The 23,179-nt window shown below is 38.2% G+C and overlaps 1 pseudogene; it reads right to left on the reverse strand.

The window, feature by feature from the left end:
- LOC108707540 overlaps nucleotides 1-23,179 on the reverse strand; it is a 63,480-nt pseudogene that overhangs the window by 7,530 nt on the left and 32,771 nt on the right.

Raw genomic sequence — 23,179 nt, forward strand, 5'->3', positions numbered from 1 at the left:
CATGTGCCACATGTACACAGTAGCACTATATAAAGATCTACACACACACACACACACACACACACACACACACACACACACACACACACACACACACACACACACACACACACACACACACACACACACACACACATAAAATCTAAAAAAAAAAAAAAGGCAATGCAAATGGACATGTGGCTAGATTAGACTCAAAGCTGTAATACGTTGAAACTCAGACAATCGATCAGAATCACATGATGTACGTGAAGGACATTCTGATCAGACTAGTCATACTGACTAATCTTAGCCTGAAAACTTGGCTTACACAAGTACTCTGCTTAAAGTAAATGTAAATGACGATCACCTACAACGGTGGCTATTCGGTTTTGCTTGCACAATCAACATGAAAACTTACATTTCTTACAGAAGACACGTCCATCAAGCCGACCACCTTGTAAAAAAGCTAAGCGGTTTCAAGCTTAGGCAATGGCACACTAGGTTAGCGTATTTAGGCGGCGGTCAGCTTTTTTAAAAACCGATCCGCGTTTCCGCACCGAAAACTACATGTGTGTTCACGCCCTATATGTTTGAATAAAACCTGCCTGACTGCTAGTTGATCCAGAGGAAGGAAGAAAAAAAACCTTTTGAAGCCTCTTCAATTTGAGGGAAAGTTTTCCAGATTCCAAGATGGCAATCAGACTATTCCCTGGATGAACTTGTACTAAGACCTATTTTCAGTAACCCTGTATTTCTTTAATTACTAAAAAGCCCTCAAACCCCGTCTTAAAGCTATCTAATGTCTCTGCCAGTGGGACTGAGTCTGGGAGAGAATTCCACATTCCTACATTAAAGGTTCCTAAAAAAATAAATGAACCTTTGGTTCTGTGAAAGTAGCTATTTCTGTAATCATACACTCACTCTTATGAGCTGACCCATGGTTGCCACCTACTGGATGGTTAAAGGGTCAATAGCTGACCACAATGATAAGCATGACCTCAGCATACACAATACATAACATATATACATGTAGACTAATCCAGGAGCTGCAGTTTTTTCCTCATTTGAAATAATGTTGAAATGGCTGGGCTTGTGATTGCCCAAGTTTATTACTGCAGAGTTCTATCACTGGAATGCCTCGTCTGACCAGGTAATTAACCCACAGTCAAGTACTGCTTTTTTTTTTTTTTTTAAATAGGGGGTCCCTCCTTTATAACTGACACAATCCTAACGCATCAGCATCACTTTGAACTGAAATTATATGTGGCCAAAAAGAATATTCATAATTTACATCTAGTGAAAATAATTCCACAGGCATCGGATGCTTCCCCTCCCCTTCACATTTCTACGATTTACTAATGCCAAGTTTTCCTTCCAGTTTTTGTTCTTATATTTTTGTGACTGGCAATTTGGAATTTATAGCAGTGACAAACATGTTCAAACAGACCTTTCAGTGTGTAACTGGATTCAGTCTCATTTACTAAGCACCCTAGCAGCCTTTGTTCAGAGAGCTATAGGAAGAGCAATGAGCACAATAATTCAATTGGCAGATGAAAATCCATGTAATGTATGCTTTACATTTTCCCTATGACTGATGCCACAACTGTGCCAGAAGATGCTGGTGGTCGACCAGCAGATAGAGACCTTCAAGTTAAACCCCTGGGTGGCAAATCGGGAAAAAATTTACATGATCATTCTTAGTTTCTGAGATGTGTCTTCCATTTAGTAAAAAATATAAATTGATGGTGCTGCAGACGGACCATTGGGAAGAGTGCATGTTCATCCCTGAGCTTGGCTGAAGTTGACAGCCTACAGAATGCTAAGCATGGCATACTCAGGTGGTGCTGTACAAATAAAATTTGACATACATTCGTAATTTAATTGAGACAGATTTCATACTGTGGACACTGGGAATAGTTTCAGCAGTCACAGATGTTTCCATGCTCACAGCCACAATTGGAAACATTACCACTTATAAAGGCGTCACAAATGAATGAGCTCAATGCAGATAGCTTTCTTTTTTTGTAATTATTTGCAGTTGCAGGTAAAAATAATCCTGGTGTTTGGCTGCCATAGAAACAACTATTTGTTTGGTCACATGTCCCTCATCTGTTGACGTACTGCTCATCTGAAAGTACTCAATAAGAACTTCATCTCTCAAAAATAATCTATGAGTAATCGAGCAGCTACGTACATCCAGCCTCAGCTAAAAAAAGCATTTCTTTTAAGCAAACATGTCAAGAGATATTTCCCTTTTGTATACTTCACAAAACACAATTCACAGTAGATGAAAAGGACATCCTCCTAGTACAGCTATTATGTAGTGAAGGTTTCATTCTAAAACATGTTTTTTTTTCTACCATACACCATTAAAATACACAGTAGTAGGCATTAAAATAATTGTAAAGTATAATTGTTAGGTATATCATCTCAAAATGCTAATAAATACAGTGGAATCATGTTTCATGCGCGTGGAATTTACACAATTTTAAAGTCCCATTATTTTTAATTTCTCTGTATGTATTCTTTCCTACAGATTACTTCTTGTTTATGTTGATCCACTGAAATGTGTAAAACCACATTTCAGTGCAATACTGTTCCACAAGCCTCAATGTGTACTCCTTCTAAGGAATGGAACACCCCAACTCTAAGAACTTCTAACGATAAAGGATTTGTGTCTTTATGCTAAGCAAACGTACATTTGGAGCAATTAGATCTGAGCCCTCGATTACAGTTATCGGTTTGAGATTCATTTGTCCAGCTTACAATGTTGGATCGGTTCTCATTGGTGGGTAGGTGGGTTAGTGAGCGCCACTGTGTGACTGTAGGGACTGCATGGTTGAGATCCAGATTATCTACCTTGGAAGGACCAAACGTGGAGTAGCTACAGTTTGTATTTTTGTCCTGTTCAGTTCAAGGAATAACAAGAAACTGATTTTTCACAAATAAAATTGTAAGTTATACAGGGTACTTGCATAATGTCTGAATACTTACCTATACAACCAGAAGTAAAATGAAAAGCAGTACAGGTATAGGATCCCTTATCCGGAAATCCATTATCGAGAAAGCTCCGAATTACGGAATGGCTGTCTCCCATAGACTCCATTTTATCCAAATAATCCAAATTTTTAAAAATGATTTCCTTTTTCTCTGAAATAATAAAACAGTAGCTAGTACTTGATCCCAGCTAAGATATAATTAATCCTTATTGGAAGCAAAACCAGCCTATTGGGTTTATTTAATGTTTAAATGAATTTCTAGTAGATTTAAGGCATGAAGACCCAAATTACGGAAAGATCAGTTATCCAGAAAACCCCAGGTCCCAAGCATTCTGGATAACAGGTCTCATACCTGTATAGCAATCAGCAATAGTTGGCACCAATGTCATTCTGCACACTAATCTCATACTATAAAAGAGTAACATGTGACAAGATCCAAACCCTGGTCATGAACTACAACAATGGCCTTGATAAATGATGGAAACAAAGGTGAACATGAAGTCAAAGTGTCCAAAAAGACCCTACTTAAAAACCACAGAACAAAAAAGTGGGAAAAGCCACAGAACCAAAGATGATTTAATACAAGCAAAAAAAAGGTAACGTTTTGGTAAAGTCACCCTCATCAGAAAAAACTGTAATTTAGGTAAGAGAGCAATCTCAGGCTTACGTTTTTTGGGAATTTTTGTTTTAACAAATGATTACATATTTCAATGTTCAGATTATGAACATGGAAAGATTTTGCAAGAAGCTATTTAAAAAGTTTAATTCTGACAGTTGCATTTTTTTTTACAGCTTGAATGGAAAGGTTGCAACATACCAGGCAGTTTTTCACCTAATTAATATAATAGGCCTCTTTACCTCCTTTCCCAAGACAGATGCTTATAGTGAAACAGCAGACAGGTCTCAGTTCCTGCATGCTAATGATCCTCCTGCCAACAAAGTGTAAGCTCTGCTCTCCAAGGTGCTGAACATCATATCATCCATCTCCCAATGGTCTACGAAACTGGGTCAGAACCTACCGTTAGATCATCTTTATTTTCTAACATTTACTTCCTAACAACAAGTTATAAAGTAATGAACTCCTTACAATGTTTTATTGCCATAGAACATGGAATCACAATGGATTTCATTTTGTTTTTCAACACTGATCAGCAAAAATATGTTAAAGTGAAAACAGAGCTCTGCAAAGTGACTTTAAAAATCTGCATTTATTCTATATTGAAATTTGTGCCGCAGTTTTGAACGCCATATCAATCACATACAATGACCCTGGTGCGAATATAAAAGTAATCTTAAATCAACAAAAATAAATGGAGCACTCAAGGAACTTCATAATTGGATAAATGGTGAAAAAATAAAAATACCTTTGCTTCAGTCCCTCAGGGGACTCATTCTTAAACATATATCCCCTACAGAGGAAATGGGACCCCCCCCCACAGGGTCTGCTTTCTCTGTAGTTAGGCCACTGTAATCCATAGCAACCAATAAGATGTTTGCTTTTAAACAGGTGATGCTAATAGGAGATTAGACCCATTGCAAATAGTGATGGGTGAAATTTAATTTGCGCAATTTGCCGCCGGCGATTAAATTCACGAAACGCCCGCGAAAATTCTCCCACGTCAAAAAAATTTGACGCTGGCATCGGAAAAAAAGTCGAAAGCGTCAAAAACGGACGCCGCCGTCAAAAACGAGACACCGGTGCCGTTTTGCTAATTTTTCCCTGTTTCGCAAATTCGCCCATCACTAATTGCAAACTTTTCATCTTCTATAATTTAACCCCTAATGTCACAATCCAGTGCGTGAAAGCATCTAGTAAAGCAAACTGAAAACACTGATTTCATGGGATGTTAAATATTATTTAAAAAACTCTTCTTACAGGTGCCTTTCTCAAGAAATATGTCTCTGCGAAGGCCAAAATGTGTTAAAATCCTACATTGCTCCATCAGATTATCCAACTAGATATTATTTAACAATTATTTTCTATTTGAGAATTGTAAATGCAGATATACAATGTTTTCTGATAAAATTGCTAATCATATTTACAGAATTTTCAAAAGTTTGTGTGAATGTAGTTTAGGATTTGCTAACAAATATCACCTGCAAGTGTTATGTGAGTAAGCCTTTCTGACTATATAAGCAAAAATTTGCTAACAGCAACATTTGATTTAGCCCTTCCTCTTTTTAAAATGATAAAGGCATTTTACCTGTCAAAATGTTCTTTACTGCACGCACAATATAAGCTTTAGACAAAGGACTTCAGCTATGACTAATTAATGAACTCAGTCACATTTCAGTGTTGGAGAGACTTGTATTCTTCCTATATGATCTGCAATCACTTTGCTTATAACCAGGGTAACTCCCTTAAGAATTCACAGGCATAGATACCATATGTCTGCTACTGGACTTGGGCCACTTGTTGTACAGGTATGGGACCTGTTATCCAGAATGCTCAGGACTTGGGGTTTTCCGGGTAACGGATCTTTCTGTAATTTTGATCTTCATAACATAAGTCTACTAGAAAATCATGTAAACATCAAATAAACCCAATAGGCTGGTTCTGCTTCTAATAAGAATGCATTATATCTTAGTTTGGATTAAGTACAAGGTACCGTTTTATAATAATAGAGTAAAAGGACATTTTTGAAAATTTAGATTTTTTTGGATAAAACGGAGTCTATAGGAGACAGCCTTTCCATAATTTGGAGCTTTCTGGATAACGGCTTTCCGGATAACAGATCCCATACCTGTACTAAAAAGTGTCTTTTTGCCCAAAAAGAATAGCATGAGCACTAATCTCACTGTGAAATTATTTAATTTTTTGTGGAGGGGTAACATTTGTAGCAATTTTATTTTATTTTTAGTTCTTGCATTGCTGCAGACTCCCCATAAAACTTTGAGGGGGTAATTTACTAAAATCCTAATTTATCTCATAATTTATTACAAAAAAAAAAAACACAACCAGACTCCCATGGCCGATTTTATCTTATTTATTAATAAGAAAAAACCTAGATTTAATCGGATCATGGAAAAAAAATGCTGAAATTTTTCTGGCTTTTTCCCCCCCGAATTGCTCTAATTTTTCGAGGTTTTGCCCAAAATAAGTCGGATTTTCCGGCTAAACCCAGCGCAGACCACAAAAACTTCAAATTGAGATAGGTGTCTCTCCCATTGATTTATACTGGAACTGTTTTTTTCCCCTAAAAATTTGAATTCTCTAGTGAAAAACTCTTTCCGAGATTTTAACATTCTGATTTTAATAAATAACCCCCTATTTGTACAGTAAGCCTTCACTACTGTTCTCGTTTTTTTTATTACTTTGACTGGTTTTATTGGATTTCTAATGAAGTGAAGTATAGGAACAACAGGCTCAGATGCAGGCATTCATTCCTTCCACACAACATGTCTCAGGGACTTGATGATGGGGTTTGTCCCTGAAACACTTGTATGGAATAATACAATAAATGTACACTGCATAAAATGAATAGTCTGAGTTTGTTGCTCCAACAGTTTATTTACAAATTACAAAATACCCTGGTGGTGGGGATACAGGAACACCACACATAAGGACTCATAACTGTTTGAAGTAAGGCAGAAGGTATTGTTTGATGTGCAATATTTACATTTTGGGACCACATCATTTTATATTCTTATGCATATTAGGTAGCATACTGTTCACAAGATGACAAGATGGTATTAATATTTATGCTGTACTTTGTACTCAAGAATATGTGAGAGATACTGTGCACGCTTTGAGGACATTTTCAGTGTTTCAAATGTTTAAATAAAAGACATTTAAACATGTTCTAGTCATTTTCAAGTCTAAGCCTCAAAAAGCAATTTTCATAAAAAATATTTACAAGCAAATATTTTGACTTTCAGAGTGGAAAGACATATTCTGGGGTTACAGTTACAGGGCTTTCATTTTATGGTTTTATTACTGTACTTTTTTTGAAAATTGTATTTCACTTTTATAATTTAGAAGCTACTCATTTTTGGCACCTTAGTAACTTGTGGCATGTTTTTTATTTAGGAAATGTCAGACTTTTGTAATTAGAGCATTTTTTTCCAGAAACTCCAGGTAGACTGATGGCTTTAAAAAGAGTTTTCTACAGTTTTCTTGGAAAGGAAACCAATGACATACCCTTGTCTGAGTGATATTTACTTCAATACACTTTGATTGGATTCTTTAATAGGTCATTTAAAACATAAATCATCTGTTGTTAAGGTTTGGTTCAGAATATAGTCTTTTAAAGATCATAATTAAAATCTGAATTAAGATTCCCAAAAGACAAAACTTAAAGGGATACTGTCATGGGAAAAAAAAAATTCAAAATGCATCAGTTAATAAGTGCTGCTCCAGCAGAATTCTGCACTGAAATCCATTTCTCAAAAGAGCAAACAGATTTTTTTATATTCAATTTTGAAATCTGACATGGGGCTAGACATATTGTCAATTTCCCAGCTGCCCCCAGTCATGTGAGCCTAGGCGCCTTTTGCGCATGCGCGCTTAGTGATTTTTGCGCATGCGCGATGCGCCGCCTGACGGAGTATGCTGATCGGCGCTTCGGCTCAAAGTAGGTAGCGGGGGCCAGAGGGGGGCCCTGGACAGCGGTCCCGGTGGGCCCCGGGCCTCCCAGTCCGACCCTGATCATTTTAAAAAACATAGTAGTACACAAGTGGATAAATAGGAATAAAATGCATTTGTATACAGAAGTATATAATAAAAATGCCAGCCATGGTGCTATTGCAGGATTATATAGTTGCAAAATGATTGGTCATTACTACACGACTATTAGGTTCGAATTTCACTTTCTTATATTAAGCATATATGGAAAATAGAAAAGAACACATTGTCACAATAAAAACTGGAAATGTCATGCAAACTTAAAACAGTGGTGATTTACAAAAGCAATAGAAGCTGGTAAGACTACAGCTTTAAAAATTCAATTAACTTTATTCACCTTTATGATTTTATTAGAATGGTAGTGCACACAATGACTGACTAGTCATGACGCATTTTAATGTCTTTCCTGTATGTGTAGGAAATTAGTCAATGAATTATATGTCATTAATGTGGGTTTCACAATAGCTGAAACTGTCTTTTCCAATCAAGAGTACTTCTGCATGAATCACTAAACAAGCACCTGACTGAACTTTAACTCAATTTCCCATGGGCACAGGAAAGAGCACTATACATGAAGCACTTTTATGATTGTTAAACGTTTTTCTGATTAAGTAAGAGACATCAGCTATATGAACTTTGAGTTCTCAAGTGAGGACAATGACCCCCTTTTGGATCAGTGTGTATATAAATGATTGCAAGTATCTGTATAGATTGCTCACCTCTCTACTGCACTGCACAATGTCCTGATGGTATAAAACATGTTCAAAAATAACCTACACTTACATCATGCAAAAGACTGGAGAGAACATCTCCTTTTTTAATACTAATAACCAAGAACTACCTAACTGTAATCAGTTAATGGTTAATAACCTATGGTGCTTGAAATTCAAAAACATTAAAAAGTTCTATTTTAAATCCCCAAAGTGTTCACATCTGTACATGTTCTTTCTTCCTTCTTCCGCTTGTATTTTATTTGACACTTGTAAGCCATAATCAAGTCAGTCTGCAGCAACAGAATGCTTTTAGCCTTTTGCATCAAAAACTGCCATAATAAAACTGTCAGCAACATCAACCCTTAAAGTGACAGTTACAAAAGTCACCTATTTTGAACCCCATTTTAGAAATCCTTTCCTTGTGTGTATTGTTATAGAAATAATAGGGATTATGCTATTTAGATCTTTCAGAACAATTTTGCCAGGTATGTTGGGCAGCCATATAATTGCCAACATTTACTTGTCGAGTCTTGTGACTTGTGTTGCCAGGATTGACAAGTGAGTTTTCTTAACATAACAGATAAACTTAAACTGCTTGATGAAGTTCATAGTGTAGTTTCAATAGAAACACGTACTGAAAAATCAGTATAACACTAATAGGAACTGCCCATATCTAGGCCTACCACAGAATAACTTGATGCTTTGTTCTATTATATGGATGGAAGAAAAACTGTGACAATGTTGCTCCTTTACTTGTACATTGTATAACATTTTTTTGATACTTTTTAACTAAACTTTCCTTGTTACTGAAGCCTTATTTGTTTCTTTTTCAGATAACAGATTTCTGAGCCCAAGATAGTTACATTATATGTACGGCTTTTGGTAAGAGTACGGGCATTTTTCTTCCTTCCATATAATAGAACAAAGCATCAAGTTATTCTGTGGTAGGTCTAGATATGGGCAGTTCCTATTAGTGTTATACTGATTTTTCAGTACGTATTTCTGTGACTATGTGAAAATGTTTCTATTGAAACTACACTGAAAAAGGACTTTGTGCGAAGCACCCACTAATGACCTCAAATACCTGCACTTATATACCTTTGATTGACACACTTTGTATGTGACCTCACTTCCTGTTTTACTCTTTATAAGCTTGAATCACAAAATAATCTGTACACTTGATAAAGGGCACCTGCCCAAAACATATTGTGTGCAATTAAGAACACTTAGCAGCAAGTTCTGCCTTGATTGCTTTCTCTCAGCCTCCTGAACATTCATAGTTGTGGATAACGTGTACCTGATACCTAAAACCTAAAGTTCTGAAGAAGATGGGTAGCTTGTGATATTGCATACAAAACCATACATTTTACTGCTGTAACTCCTTCTCTGTGCCACTTTTCCAGACTCATGCCAGTTTCTTTTCATACATGCCTACCCACTTCACCAAGAGTTCTTTGAAGCTTGAAATTTAAACATCTCAGTTTCAGAGAACCACTAAATAGCAGGTAGGAAAATTGCATTGCCAAGTAAACAGGATTCTGCACTTTTTCGTGTGCAGGTGCAGTAATATGGTTGAAAGAATGGAAAGAAAGGAACTACATTTTTTCTTTAGAGAGTTAGCACCTATTGAGAATTCACCGTGTGCACTGAAGCTGCCTGTCTAGTCAACATGAATATAAAACAGCGCTACACAAGCAGAACACCTGCTTCTTACACATATGAAATAAACGTTTTCATTTGCATTACCTGAAAACGTTGACTTTGTGTGCTTGGTTTTTTTTTGCTTTGCTTGCGATCATTCCAGACATTCCAGTAATTGCCATTGATGCACACCACAACTTGACAACACCAAATAATGTGGAAAAGCTAAAAGTTTAAGGGGGTTATTTATCAAGGTCCGAATTTATCTCAGTATTTCTAATATCCAACTTCGAGCAACTCCGAATTTCCGAATGGACCTTTTTTATGAATAAAAAAGGCCGGAAAAATAGGGTCGGGCAAAACTCCGAAAACTCCTGAGCTTTCCCCAAAATGTCAGAATTTTTTGTAGTTTTCTGTACAAACTATGTTTTTTTTAAGAGTTTTCTGAGTTTTTTGCTCCAAACCCCCGAAATCATCAGATGTCGATATAGACATCAGCACAGACACTGGGACCTTTCCCATTGACTTATACAGGACCTTGAGAGCTTTTAGATGCCAGGGTTTTGGATTCAGACTTTTTAGACCATCTGACTTTTCAGACCGTCAGACTTTAATAAATATCGAATAATTCATAGTTTTTTTTTGCTCCGAAAAATACGAATTATTCAAGGTTTGGATATTCGGAGCTTGATATATAAATGATATATAAATAACCCCATAAATTTCACTTCATTACAGTACACATAAAACCATGGTTCCCAAAATATAGCCCCTCCTTCCTCTTGGAGTGGCCAAAGTGGTACAAAGTGGAGCTCTATTGGGTTAACTTTATTGTGTTCACTTATTCTGTATCCTTGAATAGTAGGGTGCAGTTACAATAATGTTTGGGACCTGTGGCTTTCAGGATATGATGTTTCTAGAATTTTGATCACCGTGCCATAAAATTATTAAAACAATTGCACATTCAATAAAACAGGATCATTTTGCCATTAGTATGGATTTAAGATAGCTTACATATCATCAAATACAATGTACCCTTTAAAAAAATAAAACCTATAAAACATGAAGATCTGCTTGTTTGTATAGAACCTAATGGGAAATGGCAATGTCGTAATTCAGCTCTATCTGGATAATAGATGCCATACCGGTGTTAGCAATTCTGTTTTCAATATGTTGTTTTATTGTTTTGTTCCAATAATTACTATTGATATCATATATCATTGCTTTTTTACAGTTGTATATGAAAAGACCTTGAATTGAAAGAAACTGTTACAAAACTGCATGTCGCTGTGAAAATAGTTGCCAACGTTTGCTTCTGCAACAAGCCTACATACAACTCCCTTTCTCTGTCACTGATTCAACAGTGTGGCTTTAAGCTAAGGACAGTCGAGAGGCTTTCACTCAGTGTTTCAGTTCTGTGTCAATGTCTTTAATAGAAGCTTTTCTGTATTACTTTAAACTCAATAGTTTTATGTCTTGATCAACATGCCAGTCTATGATCCAATTTAACACTATGAAAGTCTCCTGCTGAGTCTAACCTTCCTTGCTGTGCCCCTACTGGACCCTAAAGCTGATGGTATGGAGTATGATATATTAAATAGCCTAGCCAATATTTTTGTCTTAGTAGCAATAGCCTTAGAAGCATATTACGCCAACATTTAAATACAGCTAATGAATCGTAACAATAATGCTTGTGTGAGGTCTTAAGAAAAATGAGAGTTTTCTAAAGCTCACACATAACATGAAACATCTTACAAAAGGCAAGGCAGAATGACGATGAGAATGCAAAACCAGTGACCTTCATACAGTACTCAAAATACATTCAAGCTCATATTGCTTCTTGCATATGCAGTAGTGTTAGTAGGCTATTGTGAGACTTGAAGAAAAGGTGGGAAAAAAATAAAATTAAAAGTAAATGGAGTTTGAAAGCACGTAAACAAAGGAAATGTTCGTATGAAACCTGTCAATGTTATTATGCACTGCAGTTCCTTCAAATGTACTGTATTTGTATGCAGAGTGAATACCATTGTGATTTAAAATAAAGTGCAGAAATACAACAAAAATAGAAGTTCTACTACACAAAGGCCAGAAAAGGCTGCTTTTGCAAGCCTTCTTTAGAAGCACTGTCATTTGTTATCCTAATACTGTATGGAAGCATTTTATCTCTACAGCCGTACGTGTTAGGAAAGCCTGCCATTTATATTGTTTCTTTTCTTTATTATGGCTATGATAACATGTCACACTAATCCTCACCCCTCTGACAAAATTGCTATTGTAAAGGCAGCATTGTCCTCCAAAAAAACACAAAGTATAATAAGAATTAAAAATATTTTGAAAGAAAACAACATGTCGATCGTAAAGCTGATGAAACTAGGCATCAGTACAACAAATAGATCGTGTCTGCACAAGGTGTGCTTAAAAGAAGGTGAAAAAAAATGTTGCCCTTTTTTTTCACTTTGCAGGTCTTGTTGAATGATTTACACTGTCATGTTATCCAACTGTATACAACACTTCTAATGTGTGTAAGGTAACTGGAAGATTCAAGAGAAAATACAAAAATTAAGAATCCACCCAAGACAAAATATGTTAACACATTGGGGTTTACAATTTATATAAAGAAGATTGTGGGTTGCAGCCAATGAAAAAAATATATAAACTTAAAGAGTAATAATAGTATGGTCTCATCAAAAAAAAACATAGTCCAAGGGTGAACAAATATTCAAAACTTACAATACAGATTAGAAGAGACCCACTAATAATAATGCAGTTGCAAAAATAATTAGGCTATACATGATGATTTTTTTTTACTTTTATAGTTATTTTTGCTATTGCATTATTATTAGTGAGTCTCTTCTAATCTATATTGCAAGTTTTGAATTTTATGACTTATAAACAATTTTAATACAGGGGAGGCTTTATACCCTGATGCATATAAAAGAATATTAAAAGTCACTGCAGCCTTGTGCAGGCAATAACATTCTTTTGCTATGGAGTATTAGTGGTCAGTGCAGCTCAGCAGAAGCCTTCTGCTTTAACACCAATCTGAATATTTGCTCTCCAATCATACAGTATGTGGAGAGAAATGATTCAGATAGCTTGTGGTATAACTATAACTGAAAGGACTCCCCTGCAAAAATCTTCAAAATCTGCACGCACTCTGGCACCCACCCCTGACAGTCCCAGTTGGCTGCCAATCTCTCACTTGTTTCAGAGTGTGCAGTCCCTGCAGTCCAGGCCCCTCTGCAGCCATGAGGTCTGCTGTATAGTAGTCAGATAGGGGAACAAAGGCAAGAATAGAAAAGCCGAGGTTTTGTATTGGATAGTAGTTGGCACTATGGGCTCCCGCAATGACCCTCCCTCTATAGGATCTGGTATATTACAGTGAACAAAGTTCTGATTTTGAAGAACATGGAATTAAGGGAGACAGGGCACAGTAGTGTTTAAGATAACTGTGGGTTAATCTACAATGAGCTGGAAATTATAATGACAATGTATCCGATATAAAAAGATATTCAAAGCCACCTCAGAGTTATGTGACTTGTATAAAAGCTTTTATATCGTCACATAACTGTATAAATTACAGTAAGGGGTACATTATCCTCTATATAAATAATGTTACATTCATAATTACGCAGAAAATATATAAAGACTCAATATTTGTGCAATAATGAATTATATGGCTACTTTTCCATGTACATTTATACAAATATTATATTTCACGTGTACTGTAATACTTATAAAATTAAAATGGAGAAAATATAAAGAATTACTTTCTGTTTTGGGATGTCTGCTTTCCACAATACAGCTGCTTACTTACATTTTTAAGAAGAAAAGGCTAGAGCTTGTAGCACAAACAAATAGGTAAAAATAACGACAAATATTTAGCAGTGGATTTGTGAGAGATTGTTGCCACTTCAAGGCATATGGCTCTGATAATTGCTCATTTAGCTGGCAAGTGCTACAAAAGGGTATTGGTTCAAAATCTGGCACAGAACCTACTTTGTATCATCCCCTAACACCAATGACTCAAATTTAATTCCACATTAACAGATTTAATCAGTTGTTGCCATGGGCAACCCAGGTACAGTTGTTTTTGTTAATTTCTACTACTTGGGCATGGGAATATTTTTTATCTGCACATTTGTGGTTATTCCTACTAGTGGGTATAGTCATAGTTAACCTGAAAATCTAAAAACCGATTTTGATTAACTAAATTATCCCTAGTGACCAAATTATGGGCTAAATGATGGAATTTTGGTTTGCATTTACCAAGCAGTTACTTCTGAATGAAGCATCTTTCAGACATAGATATAGTTATTTATGTATTGTATAGCCATAACTGTTTAGTAGAAACTAACATAGCCATCTGTCTAGGGTTTTCCAGCAAATAACTGGCTTTGTGTCATTTTGAACCTTCACTTCTAAAACAGAACTGTCATTTAGATTCTTGGAATTTTAGTTCAGTTAAGAGTTAGGGGTCCACAGACTGAAGGGCACTGCTCTAGACTCACAGATGCACACACAGGTTTCTGTTTCTGTATCCAAGAGTACATAGCCTAAGTATTTATACTGTAATATTTTTTTTTCCCTTTCTTCCTCCTTACTCTTGCCACCCCTGTAGAAATGTCCCTGTATCAATAATCAAACACAAGAGTCCTCTGCACTCAACCCATTATCAATATATTAAAGACAGCGCTGTCTTTAATATATTGATAATGGGTTGAGTGCAGAGGACTCTTGTGTTAGACTATATGTATTTTGTGGTCACAGCCTCATTGCACCCCCGCCTAATGGTTTTAAAAAATAGTGGTGAGCACAACTTTCCCTTGTTTGTTATAGTTTATACAGGAGCAGTGACCAGCTCCATGTTGTAGCTCCCACCCTTCCCAGCTATAGTCAGGTGATCCCACTGGTGTCTAATAAAAGGGCAGCCAAGTATGGAGGTTTACTTTGAAAGCAGCTAGTAAGTTGCAGGTAAAACCTAGTCCCTTTGTAAAATGTATAATGAAGCAATAGAATTCTTAATGAATCAGATGAAAACTAAGCGTAGGACTGGCCAGATATGGGATGACTTTGACGTAGTTGGCCAGCTTAAATATATTGCAATATATGGACAAACAATCCCTGTTTTGTTTAAAGGGTAAGGCATTTTTTAGTAGCAGTATGCACTAAATGTAGCTGTCTTTAATATATTGATAATGGGTTGAGTGCAGAGGAATCTTGTATTTGTCTATATGTATTTTGTGGTCACAGCCTCATTGCACCCCCGCCTAATGGTTTTAAAAAATAGTGGTGAGCACAACTTTCCCTTGCCTGTATCAATAAGCCATGCACACACATTTTAATTTTTATTTTTGATAATTAGAAGGAAAACTATCCTGCACACAGCCCAACAGTGCAGAAATGGTCATTTAACCCTTTATGGTAATTTGATCTCTTTATATCCAAATCTTTTCACCTTCTGGCTATCACTGAAACATGTCTCTCTCTCACTGACACTGCTTCACCTGCTGCCCTCTCCTATGGAGGCTTCTCACTTAGTCACACCCCTAGACAGGATCATGGTGGTGGGGTTGGATTTATGGAAACCTTAACACATTTAATCCACAACAATCAACAGTATAAGCACAATCCATCACTCATATTAACAACCTCTCCTGTCCAAATATGTGTCAGGTATTGCTGGGAGTCGAGCCGGGGACCTTTAGGTTTCTGGCTCGATACCCTAACCATTTGGCCAGGTGAGCAGCCTGTAGGGTTACTCACTGTGTGTAACCTGGCCTCTGCAGTCCCAGCCCAGCTGCCGCCTGATTGGCCTCTCCAGCCCCAGCTCAGCTGCTGCCTATCTTAATCAACCAATCAGGGCTGCCTCTTCCCTATTTAAGGGCAGCTCTCAGACCACTCCTTGCCAGAGCATTGCATGGTTTTCTAGTACTGCGGCATCGCCCCTAACTAGGTTTCTAGCTCTTGCCCCTTCTCCCTTGTTAGTCTGCCTTGTCTTGTCCTGCTTACCTTTCCTATCTTGTACCTTTCTAGCCTCGACCTTGTTCCAACCCTACCTTGTACCCCTCTCTTGCTATCCTGCTCCAGTCTCCCTCTCTTGCTATCCTGCTCCAGTCTCCCTCTCTTGCTATCCTGCTCCAGTCTCCCTCTCTTGCTATCCTGCTCCAGTCTCCCTCTCTTGCTATCCTGCTCCAGTCTCCCTCTCTTGCTATCCTGCTCCAGTCTCCCTCTCTTGCTATCCTGCTCCAGTCTCCCTCTCTTGCTATCCTGCTCCAGTCTCCCTCTCTTGCTATCCTGCTCCAGTCTCCCTCTCTTGCTATCCTGCTCCAGTCTCCCTCTCTTGCTATCCTGCTCCAGTCTCCCTCTCTTGCTATCCTGCTCCAGTCTCCCTCTCTTGCTATCCTGCTCCAGTCTCCCTCTCTTGCTATCCTGCTCCAGTCTCCCTCTCTTGCTATCCTGCTCCAGTCTCCCTCTCTTGCTATCCTGCTCCAGTCTCCCTCTCTTGCTATCCTGCTCCAGTCTCCCTCTCTTGCTATCCTGCTCCAGTCTCCCTCTCTTGCTATCCTGCTCCAGTCTCCCTCTCTTGCTATCCTGCTCCAGTCTCCCTCTCTTGCTATCCGCTCCTGTCTCCCTCTGCACTCTATTCCCCCAGTTTGATCTACGCCCGCACCGTCCTGTCCCATCCAAGCCGTTCCACTCCTGCCACGTCCAGTCCTTTCCTGTTGAGTCGTCGCCCTCTTCTTCCTGTCTTGTCCAGTCCTGATCGTCGTCCTATCCGTCCTGTTCCAGTCTGATTCTTCGCCCTCATCTACCTGTTCCTGCTTCCCTTCAAGTTTCCCCTTGGCACATACAGCCCCTGCCTCAAGGACTCGCCCTTTCCCTTCAGACTCTACAGCGCCCCCTACCTAATCCTTGACAATATGGCAGTTTCTCTCTACAACGATTCTTTTTCAACAGCTCTCGACTCCCTTGCTCCTTCTATCACCCGTCAGAGCCGGCCAACTAAACACCAACCCTGGCAAACTAGTGTAACTTGGTAACTCAGAAGATGTATCAGCTGAACAACAGTGGAAAAAGTCACAAACTGATCCTGACTTCATCCACTTCAAACTCATGCTCTCCTGCTACAATTGAGCTCTATCAATAGCTAAAGAACAATAATTCTCTTCTTTAATCTCCACTCTGTCTAAACCGCAGCGACTGTTTGTCACATTTAACTAAATTTTATGCCCCCCTCCACCCATTAATATAACTGCCCAAGATCTTGCTCATTTCTTTAATGAAAAAATTGCTCTCATTAGACGGAGCATACTGTCTGACAACAATCTCAGTCAATCTTGCAGTCCACTCACATCCACTTTGCACTCCTTCCCCCCCAAACACTTGATGAAGTTAGTAAACTTCTAGCCTGCTCAAAACCCACACCCTGCTCCCTTGACCCCATACCCTCTCGCCGCCTTTATCCAATCTCTGATACACTATCTCCTGCACTTACCCACCTATTTAAACTTTCACTCTCTACTGGTCTTTTTCCATCCTTATACAAACAAGCAGTAATCACCCCTATCCTTAAAAAATCCCTAGCTCTCCCAGCTAACTATCGTACGGTTTCCCTTCTTCCATTTGCATCCAAATTACTGGAAAGGCTTGTTTACAAACGCCTGATCCAGCATCCCACTCACAACTCCCTTCTTGACCCCCTGCAATTTGGCTTCCACCCAACACACTCAACTGAAACTGCACTCACCAAAGTAACGAATGATCTTCTACTGGCAAAGTCCAAAGGTCACTATTCCATACTAATCCTTCTAGATCTCTCTGCAGCAGGGCTGGAACTAGGGGTAGGCAGAGTAGGCATGTGCCTAGGGCGCAAAGCTGAGGGGGCGCCAGACACCTACCTGCTCTTTCGCCTACACCATGTCCGGTCCTGTGTCTCCCTGGCTGCTGCTGGTAATTTGCGTTTAAAGCGCATGCGCGTAATTTCACGCTGGCGTGTACTTTCATGTGTGCGCTCTGGCACGTACTTTTGTGCGTGCACGCTGGCGCGTACTTTTGTGCGTGCGCGCTGGCGCATACTTTCGTGCTGGCGCGTTCTTTTGTGCATGTGCGATTCAGCACACACTAAGCCAGCACCGTGGCCGGCCAGGTTGCCTAGGGCGCCTGGCCGGGTTGGCCCGGCTCTGCTCTGCAGCCTTTGACACAGTTGACCACCCACTCCTCCTAGGAGTTCCCTTCTCTAACGCTACTTCTACTACGTTCCCTCTCTCTGTCGGAGTTCCTCAAGGCTCTGTTCTAGGCCCTCTGCTGTTCTTACTCTATACTACTTCACTAGGAAAATTAAACAGTCATTTGGACTTCAGTATCACCTTTATGCTGATGACACCCAACTCTACTTGCCTGCTCCTGAGCTCTCTCTTTCTGTCCTTTCCCAAGTTCCAGACTGCCTCTCTGCAGTCTCCTCTTGGATGTCACAGCGCCACCTGAAACCGAACCTTTCAAAAACAGAACTAATTATATTTCCTCCAAGATCTTCCCCTGTCCCTCAGATATTACTCACAGTAAACAACAAAAACTCCACAGGCTGATGGCACTTCTGGATATCTTTATTGGATAAAACTGCTGTAAACCGCCTAACGCGTTTCGGGATTGTATCCCTTAATCATAGGCACAGTAAACAACACCACCTGTCATTCCAACACACAGGTACATTGCCGAGGAGTTATACTAGACTCGCATCTGTCTTTTTCACAACACATCCAAACACTTGCAAAATCTTGTTGTATTCAACTGCGCAACATTGCCCGAATACGACCATATCTCAGTTCAGAATCAACCAAAACACTTATTCAGTCTCTTATCATCTCCCGCCTTGATTACTGCAACCTACTTGCAGGTATTCCAACAAGTCACCTTTCACAACTCCAATCTGTTCTAAATGCGGCTGCGAGACTCATGTCATTTATCTCAACACTCACATTCAAGGCCCTTAACAGTGAAGCCCCTCCCTATATTTAATCTCTGATCTCCAAATACTCTCCTTCACGCAACCTTCGATCTGCTTCTCCTCTCATCACTTCTGCCCATTCTCATCTACAATACTTCTCTCAAGCTTATATTGAGAGTGAATATTAGCACATTTATTTGTGTTTTGTCAAAAAAAAATTTCAGGAAAGTTAAGACCTTACATAAAAGTTAAAGAGTTTATGAGAATCACCATAACTATACTAAATAGAGGGGATTAGCCCCCGAAAATGTGGAGATCTTCATTTTGAGATGATACAGTGAAACCTCAATTTTACATCCCCTGAATTAAATTTTTCGCACATTTTACATTGTTGTTTTGTGGGTCTACCTATATATTATGTATAATACATTTCCCTGATTTTACATTCTCCTGGATTTTACACAATTTTTTCCAGTCCCCTGAAAAAATGTAAAAGCGTTCTACTGTAATTACCTTTGTACAAGGAGAATAAGAATACTGTTGCATATTTTTAATCCAACAGTTTCTGGTGGGTGTTTTGTTATTTCCTTAAAAACGGAGAACAGAATCAACTCTATGCACCATAAGAACACACCAAAGGACAGAGGAAAAGAAATAGAAAGGGGCAGATTTAAAAAAATAGATTTTTTTGAAAATGAAGTCAACCAAAAATAGTTACAGGTATACAGATATCAATAACTGCAACAGAAACCAATCTTAGTTTAGCATTTTGTAGACTAAACACTGCTCTTTCAACTATGCGTTTGAAAATCCATAGGATGTCTGTTATTTATAACATATTAAGCAAAACACAAAACTAACTTTACAACCCCCTCCTTCACCAAAGTGCAAAGTTTTGTCACAGCTTTCTAGTCCTTAAAGTGATACAGACACTAAAAAGCTACTCTTCAAAATATTAATGTTCATTAAAAGTTACCTATTGGTTATGTTGATAGCTTTTTGTCAACACACTTGCTTTTTAAAAAAAATAAATAAATAATTGTTACTTGAGGTTCCTAAACTCAAGTAGACTAACGGACTACTATTGCACAAATATGGCAGCCTCCTCATAGAGGAATATGGGGGATAAGATAGGAAATGTAAAAGCAACACGCAAATACCTTAATGGCAAAACTATAAATAGCATGCATATTAAAAAAAAATATTTAATTTCTGATGTCAGTATCTCTTTAAGTTAGCATATTTCCTATATATCTCTGTGGAAAGTGATGATGGTACATAGATCATTTGGACTGCCAATAGCTTTCACTTTAACTCAGTGAACTCAAAACACTCCATATGCCATAGGCCCTTACAGACTGTTACCACTATAATAAAATAAAACCGCCAGCAAGCTAATGTAATGAAAATAGAAAAAATATAGCCAAGCATATCTTAAATTGATTCCAAAACTAAACTGACAAAGCACTGAGCAGATGGCCGGTTCTGTAATAGTTCAGTGTAAGACATTCTATATGGCAGTGTCAAGCTAGTCATACACTTTGACATCCACTTTGAATAGGTCACAAAATGAGTGGATATCTGCCCAATTTGAATACCCACAAGCCGAGCCAAAACGGGCTGACCCGCTACAAGCTTATGGAGACCTATGGGTGAGAACAAATTCAACACTTCAAAGCAGTCCTCATTCAATCCAAAATTAGTATTGTAGTTAATGAACTGTTTAATGGTATATTTCTTATGTGTAACTGAAGATCTGCCCCCACCACATTTCCCCTAGCAATTTAATATTGCTGAAACAGGTATGTCTCCATCATGTCAGTAGTGCCATCTCAAGTCATATAAATGACTGGGTAGAAGGAATTAGCACATGAGATCAACCACAAATGTTTCCTTTCCAAAAAAATAGTTATATCTCAGTACAACAGGTTAGTCAAGTGTTCTAAGAACACAGAATAAAATATGTAAAAACTGAGGCATGTTTCTTATATTATTATTATTTATATAATATAAAATTTATAAAGGTGGCCATACACGGGCCGATAAAAGCTGCCGACAGACCGCGTTGGCAGCTTATTGGCCCATCTATTCGTTGATGCGGTCCTGCTATCCAACCGCCCGTTACTCTTCGTTAGGATCCGATCGTTGGGCCCTAGGGCCCACGATCGGATCAGCCCGATATTGCCCACCTCAAGGTGGGCATATCTGAGAGAGATCCGCTCGTTTGGTGACATCGCCAAACGAGCGGATCTTTCCGTGTATGGCCACCTTTAACCAGGTTTAATATTTAAGGATAAATCGTGTAAAAGGTACTCACGGGACATCTTGTTCAAGCTTAGAAATTTGATCCTTCGGTGAGTCAATTTGGGTATCTCTCTGATGAACAGACTCAATCAGGTACCGATATGGCTGCTGAACTTGACTCAGCAAAGAGTTGGCTCGTTCCAGCTTTTAAGATGGAAACCAAATGTAAACATTTGACTTTAATGAAATGCAAACAGTAAAGAAAATATAGTTTTCTTATTTCCAGCTATGCTGTTAAACGTGACATTAAATAGACTGCCAGGCACAATAAAATGTCTGCCATGCAAAGTATTTTGATTGTCCACGGTAATAAAGGATCCAAGTGGATTTTCTGTTTTGTAGCATATTACAAAAGTTATTATGCATACCAACTGCCACTGTAAAGGTCAGGGCACAGGGGAAGTTTTGATCGATGATACTTTGCCTGAGAAAAGTAATTGTAAAAAAACATACCAGAAACACTTGCAAGTTGCTTTCCAAAGACCACAACAAAGTGAAGCAACAAAAGTAGCCCTTGGCTTAAAATGGTATTTAAAAATGCATGTTGCAGTTCCCCTGCAGCCTTTGGAAATTGACCCAGTTCTTTTATGCTCTGCTCAGGAATGTCCTCTGAACACATCTCATCAACAGTGCTTTCTAATTCCTGTGCCCTTTTTCTAGGGTTGGAGGACATGGATTTTTTTTTTTACCATAGAAAAGATCAATGCACCAGAGTCCCTTTAGACTTGAGGAACTAAACATTCATTTGAAACTGCGTAAACGGTCATTCACACCAGGTGATGTTGTGATGGCTAATTCTATCAAAGCCTGTAGGAGTGGCTTGCATAATATCAAAGACTATTGAGAAATGAGTACTAAAATCTACATTTAATATAGATATTGGTATACATATTTTATATATGTGGGTGTACAGATACTTTTGTATTAGTATGTGTATATATGTGTGTTGGGGTTCTTTTGGAGAGTTTGAACTTGATGGACTTTGGTCTTTTTTAACTCAACTTCACTATGTATATATGTAATGTTATTTTGTCCTACAATATGTACAGTTTTCCTTAACATTTTCCATCTTTTCCTGTTGTCCTGCCATCATATGTCTAAGAAAATAATGGAGGAAAAAATCTTGATAACATATTATTCTCTCTACGTAACTGCATCGATAGATGAATCGATTGCAAATGGTCTTCTTTGAGAGCCTCAGATCTAGAGCAATCTGCATATCTAAATATCTCAGAATAGGCCAATGCACGAACAGCCAAAAAAAAGCTTGGAGGAGTTCGGCTCTCTTTTAAAGGTAAAAAAAATTACAAATATCCAGACACAACAGAATGAAAGGTATGTGAACTGCAAACTTTAAGAAATTGTCAACTAGTTGTTCAAGGTTGTCATATTTCTCTTATTAAACCCATTTTTTTGGTAATATCTTAAGGGCAAAACTGTTTTAAGTTAAACATCTGAAGATCAAGACTGAAATTTGAAAAAGGGGACATGCAAAACACACCAGTTTGTTCAGTCATTTAATGAGAATAGCTTTACCTCCAATAAAGTTTGTGCTGCATTTGCTTTCTGTTGCTCCACTTCTTTAATCAACAAAGGAGTCTTCTAGCAAGGTGAACACCGGATGTACAAAAAAATGAAAAAGAACAATTGGGATTAACAACCCTCAAAGGAAAAAATGTATCCTATATAAAAGGGATTGTTCCGTCACACTTAGTTACAGAATCGCCAAATATTTATATGCCCAGAAATACTTTTAGCAACAAACCTTGTTACCCACTACAGATCTCTTCAAATTAATGTAAACAGGAAACACTGCGCCTGAAGATGGTAACCCAAAAATGTGGCTATATGGCTTTTTAAGTAATAATGGTTTATGCAGGTAGGGGACATTTTAACCTCCATGACAAGTAGTTGTGATTAACTCACCACATGTGACATTGCAATAGAAAGGGGTTTTAAAATCTTCTCTCTG

This window comes from Xenopus laevis, chromosome 2L (genome assembly GCF_017654675.1).
Source record: "Xenopus laevis strain J_2021 chromosome 2L, Xenopus_laevis_v10.1, whole genome shotgun sequence".
Lineage (NCBI taxonomy): Eukaryota > Metazoa > Chordata > Amphibia > Anura > Pipidae > Xenopus > Xenopus laevis.